The sequence below is a fragment of the Silurus meridionalis genome, chromosome 25 (assembly GCF_014805685.1).
Source record: "Silurus meridionalis isolate SWU-2019-XX chromosome 25, ASM1480568v1, whole genome shotgun sequence".
NCBI lineage: Eukaryota > Metazoa > Chordata > Actinopteri > Siluriformes > Siluridae > Silurus > Silurus meridionalis.
The window spans coordinates 202501-210000 of NC_060908.1; the positions used below are offsets into that span (position 1 = coordinate 202501).

A 7500-nucleotide genomic window follows, 5' to 3' on the forward strand; every position below is an offset into this window, starting at 1 on the left:
TGCGTTCATGACCTCCAGAATAGACTACTGTAATGCATTACTAGGTGGATGTCCTGCATCATTAATAAACAAGCTTCAGTTAGTCCAGAATGCAGCAGCCAGAGTTCTTACAAGGTCAAGAAAATATGATCACATAACCCCGATCTTATCGTCCCTACATTGGCTTCCTGTTAAGTTTCGAATAGACTACAAACTATTACTTCTCACTTATAAAGCACTAAATGGTTTGGCTCCATGTATCTATCCAGTCTTTTAACACGCTACAATCCGCCACGCTCCTGAGATCTCAAAACTCTGGGCTTCTAGTAGTTCCTAGAATAGCAAAGTCCACTAAAGGTGGTAGAGCATTTTCACATTTAGCTCCTAAACTCTGGAATAGTCTTCCTGACGGTGTTCGGGGCTCAGACACACTCACCCAGTTTAAGTGTAGATTAAAAACATATCTTTTTAGCAAAGCCTACACATAACACACATCACATCATAACCTTGTGCTCCAGAACATCTGATCACATGCACATTATCAACTTGTGCTGTTAATATCATGAACAGCAGCTACGCTAATTCCTCTCCACTGCTTCTCTTTCTCTCCCCATCCCGAGACACCCTGAGGTTTGGCCAGCTCCAGTCACCTCCCACCTCGTGATGATTACGGACCTTTAAAGAAGTAGATGCCGAACTCACAAACATCCCGAACCATCTAGAGACGTACCAGTGCCATTTGGATCCCGCTACATGTGTGGAGTTTTGACATTGGACCTCCTGGAGTGTTTAAAGGCTCTGGCATGGAGAAGCTGATGCTGGATCTGTGGTGATCACAAATGCTGAGCTTATAAAACTCGGAGCTACTAACCATATAGACTGTTTAAGACTGCAGAAAGAACATTACTTATAATCTTATACTCCAGTAATCATGTTAGTTCTCACTCTCCAGTGTTCTGTATTGTTGAAAGATTTATGATCAAACTCTTGATGTCACCCAGATGAGGATGGGTTCCCCTTTTGAGTCTGGTTCCTCTCAAGGTTTCTTCCTCATAACATCTAAGGGAGTTTTTCCTTGCCACAGTCGCCACGGCTGCTCATCAGGGACAAATTCACACCATTCACCATCACTGTTGATTTGTGTAAAGCTGCTTTGAGACAATGTCTGTTGTGAAAAGCGCTATACAAATAAACTTGACTTGACTTGACTTGACTTTTTTAATAATAAAATTGAAAACATCAGGCAAGAAATCCAGACGGTTAATATAAATCCAAATTATTTTACAAGTAACCCTGTAGACAGCAGTGTCATTATAACGGACAATCAACTACAAAGCTTCACTCCTATTCATGAAAATGACTTAATGTCATTAGTCTCCTCATCAAAATCATCAACCTGCATTCTCGATCCCTTGCCTACAAGTTTCTTTAAACAGATAGCTCCAGAGGTAATCAAACCTGTTTTAAAAATAATTAACTCTTCCATTAGCACTGGTTATGTACCGAAATCCTTCAAACTGGCAGTTATCCACCCCCTTATTAAGAAACCTGACCTTGACCCATGTCAGTTGTCCAACTACAGACCGATATCAAATCTCCCCTTTATATCCAAAATTTTAGAAAAGGTTGTAGCACAGCAGTTATGCTCACATCTGCTTATGAATAACATTTTGAAATGTATCAGTCAGGATTTCGGCCTCATCATAGCACAGAGACGGCGCTAGTTAAGGTGGTAAATGACCTGTTATTGGCATCTGATCAGGGTTTTGTCTCCTTACTTGTTTTGCTCGACCTTAGTGCAGCTTTTGACACCATTGATCACACTATACAGCTTGCTAGACTTGAGAATGTTGTAGGAATAAAGGAACAGCTCTCTCTTGGCTCAGGTCTTATTTGACTGATCGCTATCAGTTTGTGGATGTAAATGGTGAGTTCTCCACACTCTATGAGGTAAAGTTTGGTGTTCCTCAAGGATCTGTCTTGGGCCCACTGCTTTTCTCTTTATATATGCTGCCTCTTGGTGAAATCATTCATAAACATGGGATTCGCTTCCATTGCTATGCTGATGACACACAGCTGTATATTTCAGCAAAGCCAGATGAGAGATCAGCTTAACAATGTTGAGAAGTGTGTAAAGGACATTAGACAGTGGATGCTTAATAACTTTCTTCTGCTCAACTCAGATAAGACGGAAGTACTTTTACTAGGACCACATGCAGCTAGAAGTAAACTTTCCGATTACGTAGCATCTCTGGATGGTGTTTCTGTTTCAGCATGTACGGCTGTCAAAGACCTTGGTGTGATTATTGACCCGAGTCTTTCCTTTGAGTCTCACGTGAATAATATCACCAGAATCGCCTTCTTTCACCTTAGAAATATTGCTAAGATTAGAAATATGATGTCGTTACAGGATGCAGAAAACTAGTTCATGCTTTTGTTACTTCTAGATTAGACTACTGTAACGCTTTACTGTCTGGGTGTGCGAGTAAGTGCATAAATAAGCTTCAGTTAGTCCAGAATGCAGCAGCAAGGGTCCTCACTAGATCTAGGAAATATGACCACATCACCCCTGTTTTAATCAGTCTACACTGGCTCCCAATCAAATCTCGCATTGATTATAAAATATTACTACTGACGATAAAGCACTTAACGGTCTCGCACCGCAGTATCTGAGTGAACTTCTGTACCAGTATGATCCTCCACGCCTACTTAGATCAAAAGGTGCTGGCTATCTGTTGGTTCCTCAAATAATGAAGACTACAGCAGGGGCAGATCTTTCTTATAAAGCCCCACAGTTATGGAACAGCCTTCCAATCAGTGTTCGGGACTCAGACACAGTCTCAGTGTTCAAGTCGAGGTTGAAAACGTATTTATTTAGTCAAGCCTTTTATCAGTAGATTTTTCTTAGGTAAAGGCACAGATCTGGAGGAACATGGATATAGAGTGTTTGGTGAACTGGTATATTTGTATGCTGTCGCCCCTCACATTCACACGCTCACTCAGGTTTGTTGACGGTGGTGTGGTGGGTCGTCTCTTATCCCAGAGATCCCTCATGTCTGTGTTACCTTCTGGTTCTCCCTTTTAGTTATGCTGCCATAGCGAGTCTTGCCGAGTCCAAACTGCACAGTGACATTAACTTTCATACACCAATAGTTACACTTAATAATCCATATCCTTCTCTTCCCGTCACTCTCTCTCTCTCTCTCTCTCTCTCTCTCTCTCTCTCTCTCGGTCGAGTTAAACATGCTCCTGAGGCTCCAGTGACCACTGTTCCTGCCCTCTCCTCCTTGGATCTTCACACTTCTGTGCAGCTCGGGACGGTCTCTCATCAACACCTTGGGTGGTTCCATGTAATTCCGGAGTAGAACGGGTGCTTTGAGGACGGATTGGACTGTAGTTGGTGTCGGCGGTCTGCAGCACTGACTCGGGAGTGCAGTTTGCTTCTGATCATCATCACTGTACCTCGCAACTTTGCATATATGCTTCAAATGGACATTTGGTGCAACCCAGATGAGGATGGGTTCCCTCTTGAGTCTGGTTCCTCTCAAGGTTTCTTCCTTATGCCATCTCGGGGAGTTTTTCCTTGCCACAGTTGCTCATCAGGGACAAACATACTTACAAAGAACATATTTACATTTAATCACCACATTATCTGTGTAAAGCTGCTTTGAGACAATGTTCATTGTTAAAAGCGCTATACAAATAAAAATGAATTGAATTGAATTTAACTTATCCAAAATATTTTTTTAAATAAAATCTAACATCTGGATTTGCATCAACTACAAATTATTTAAATGTATTCATGTGGTGGTACTGAAATTCCACATTTCTCAAAGAAACTCTAAACTGTAAGTAAAGATCCTTCATTATTTATAGACATTAGAATATCATCTTAACCCAGTTATTATAGGGAATTGATTCGTCTTCTTTTTTAACATTATCATTATTCCATATTAGTTGCTCATGGGGGAAATTGTGTTGGTGTAAAAGAATCCAACATAAAAGAGTTTGGTGACTTCAAAATGACATTTTAAAAGGAACTCTATTCCTCTAACTTAAAAAAAAAAAAAAAGATTTGGAATTATGAACTATATCTGATCTTTATGTTTAATATAATGTTTAATCAAATTCATCTTGAACTTTCTGTCAGAAGTAACAACATCAAGCACGTCTTGGCTTTCACACACACACAGTACTGTTCCAGACCTTGATGTCACAGGAAGTGATCAGACAGGAAGTGATCAGACAGGAAGTGATCAGATGAGCAGGTTTACTTTCAGTTTGGAATAGAATGATTGATCTGCACCTTATCTCCTTTAAGGCTGTGTTCCAAATCTCCTACTGTCGCATCTCCACACATCTCCTCATAGAATAGAATAGACTTTATTTGTCGCATACACTTTACAGCACAGTTAAATTGTTTCTTCGCATATCCCAACTTGTTCAGAAGCTGTAGTCACCCATGATACAGCTCCCCTAAAGCACAGAGGATTAAGGGCCTCGCTCAAGGGCCCAGGAGAGGCAGCTTGGTGATACTGGGGGTTGAACCCCCGACCTTCTGATCAATAACCCAGCACCTTAACTCCTTAGCTTCCACTTCATCTCTCATTGCCTCGTCTCTTCGTCTCCTCACATCTCATATCTCCTAATGTCTTCTTACACTTACATCTACTCACATCTCCTCATCTCCTCACCTCTACTCACATCTCCTCACGTCTACTCACATCTCCTCACGTCTCCTCACGTCTACTCACATCTCCTCACGTCTACTCACATCTCATGTATATTATATATATATATATATATATTTAGAGAGAGAGAGAGAGAGAGAGAAAGAAGGATATGGACTATTAAGTCTCCTTATTGTTGTATAAAATGTAAAGACACTGTACTGTGTGATCAGCATGAACAAGACTCACTGTAGCAGCAGAACTAAAAGGGAGAAGCAGAAGGAAACACAGACATGAGGATCTCTGGGATAAGAGACGACCCACCACACCACCATCAACAAACCTGAGTGAACGTGTGAGAGTGAGGAGACGACAGCATCCAAATATCCCAGTTCACCAAACACTCCACTCCATGTGCGACACCCACCGGCACACGACTTCTTAAACTTTGGTTGACGGCACACAGAAGAGGACGGCATTTCTGGTTTGCTGCCGGTGGATAATTTATGTTCGGCGTTCTTTTCATAAACACAAGAAGGACTCAAATAGACGTTGAGTATTTTACTTGAAAGTAACCTTCAACCCAATGTCTTTTTTTAAGGAGTTCAAAATTTTTTTGTTGCATGCAGAAATGTAATTTCATTCTCTCTGCAGTTCATTGATTTCATAAATGCAACACATTATGGTTTGATTATACATGGCATAAAGGCAAAAAAAAACGTTACATGTAGTGTTATTTCAATTTAAATGTCAAAAGGGTTTTGTGGCTCCCAGTGTTTTCTTTTCTGTGGGAAACAGGTCCAAATGGCTCTTTGTGTGGTGAAGGTTGACGACCCCTGAACTTGCAGATGGTCGGTTTAGCCTGTTTGTCTGCTCCCTGGCTTCGGCTCTGGACAGTCACTGGTTAACTAGTTCTGTTTTGAGACTATGACCTATACTACAAGAAATAAGAGCAGCACCTTCCCAAGTGGGATGGATACTGTCCTGACCTAACAGGCCAGCCTTGCCCTCAAAATTGCTCCAATTATCTCCTCATCTCCTCACGTCTACTCACATCTCTTCACGTCTACTCACATCTCCTCATTTGCTCATGTATACTCACATCTTCTCACGTCTACTCACATCTCCTCATTTGCTCACATATACCCACATCTCCTCACGTCTATTCACATCTCCTCATGTATACTCACATCTCCTCCGTCTATTCACATCTCCTCATGTATACTCACATCTCCTCACATCAACTCACATCTCCTCATGTATACTCACATCTCCTCACATCTCCTTATCTCCTCATGTCTACTCAAATATCCTCATCTCCTGACGTCTGCTTACATCTACTCACATCTCCTCACGTCTATTCACATCTCCTCATGTATACTCACATCTCCTCACATCTCCTCATGTATACTCACATCTCCTCACGCCTATTCACATCTCCTCATGTATACTCACATCTCCTCACATCAACTCACATCTCCTCATGTATACTCACATCTCCTCATCTCCTCATGTCTACTCAAATATCCTCATCTCCTGACGTCTGCTTACATCTACTCACATCTCCTCACGTCTATTCACATCTCCTCATGTATACTCACATCTCCTCACATCAACTCACATCTCCTCATGTATACTCACATCTCCTCACGTCTATTCACATCTCCTCATGTATACTCACATCTCCTCACATCAACTCACATCTCCTCACATCTCCTCACATCTCCTCATCTCCTCATGTCTACTCAAATATCCTCATCTCCTGACGTCTGCTCACATATACTCACATCTCCTCACGTCTATTCACATCTCCTCATGTATACTCACATCTCCTCACATCTCCTCATCTCCTCATGTCTACTCAAATATCCTCATCTCCTGACGTCTGCTTACATCTACTCACATCTCCTTATATCTACTCACATCAGCTCATCTCCTCACGTCTACTGTGTGTGTTTATAAGTGTGTGTTAATAGTGATGATTGTTATCAGAATGCTGTTAATGTGTGTGTGTGTGTGTATAAGTGTGTGTTAATATTGATGATTGTTATTAGAATGTAACATAACGATGTAATTGTATGTGTGTGTGTGTGTGTGTGTAAAGGTGTGTAAATATGTGTGTTAATAGTGATGATTGTTATCAGAACGCTGTGTGTGTGTGTGTGTTAATAGTGATGATTGTTATCAGAACGCTGTTAATGTCTGCGTGTGTGTGTGTGTGTGTGTGTAAATATGTGTGTTAATAGTGATGATTGTTATTAGAACGATGTTAATGTGTGTGTGTGTGTGTGTGTGTGTGTGTGTAAAAGTGTGTGTGTGTGTATAAGTGTGTTAATAGTGATGATTGTTATCAGAACGCTGTGTGTGTGTGTGTGTGTGTGTGTGTGTGTGTGTTAATAGTGATTGTTATGAGAACGCTGTTAGTGTGTGTGTGTGTGTGTGTGTTAATAGTGATTGTTATGAGAACGCTGTTAGTGTGTGTGTGTGTGTGTGTTAATAGTGATTGTTATCAGAACGCTGTTAGTGAGTGTGTGTGTGTGTGTGTGTGTGTGTGTTCTGACAAATAGGAGAGCGTCTCGCTCTTGGTCACGTGACCACGCGGCTCGCGCTGACGCGCAGGTGAGGGAGGGGCGGCATTTTTTCTTCTTCTTCAGTAAAACCGGAAGTGCGGAGTGAAGCGCGAGGCGGAGTTCAGTGCAGAAAAGTTGCAGTTTTCTTGATTTCGGAGGAAATCCGGGGTTATAACGCGTTACTACGACCGCACAGGGACAAGAACACCGAGTGTAATAACGCGTTACTACCACCGCACAGGGACAAGAACACCGAGCTCCAGGGTTTCATTCGGCTATAG

The 7500-nt window shown here is 41.6% G+C and overlaps 2 protein-coding genes across 3 annotated transcripts in view; both read left to right on the forward strand.

Moving 5' to 3' along the window:
• The window catches only part of pdha1a (pyruvate dehydrogenase E1 subunit alpha 1a), a 40723-nt gene that overhangs the window by 32999 nt on the left and 224 nt on the right, over positions 1 to 7500 (forward strand). The window lies entirely within an intron of this gene.
• The window catches only part of rps6ka3a (ribosomal protein S6 kinase a, polypeptide 3a), a 29311-nt gene that overhangs the window by 2653 nt on the left and 19158 nt on the right, over positions 1 to 7500 (forward strand). Inside the window, exon 1 of one of the 2 annotated variants that reach the window (XM_046839625.1) lies at positions 7290 to 7500. This exon is cut by the window's right edge and continues 165 nt beyond it. The exons of the other annotated variant lie outside the window; for it this stretch is intronic. The gene's annotated coding sequence lies outside the window, so the exon portion shown is untranslated. Of the gene's footprint in view, positions 1 to 7289 lie in introns of those variants that run through there. 2 annotated transcript variants of the gene reach the window in all.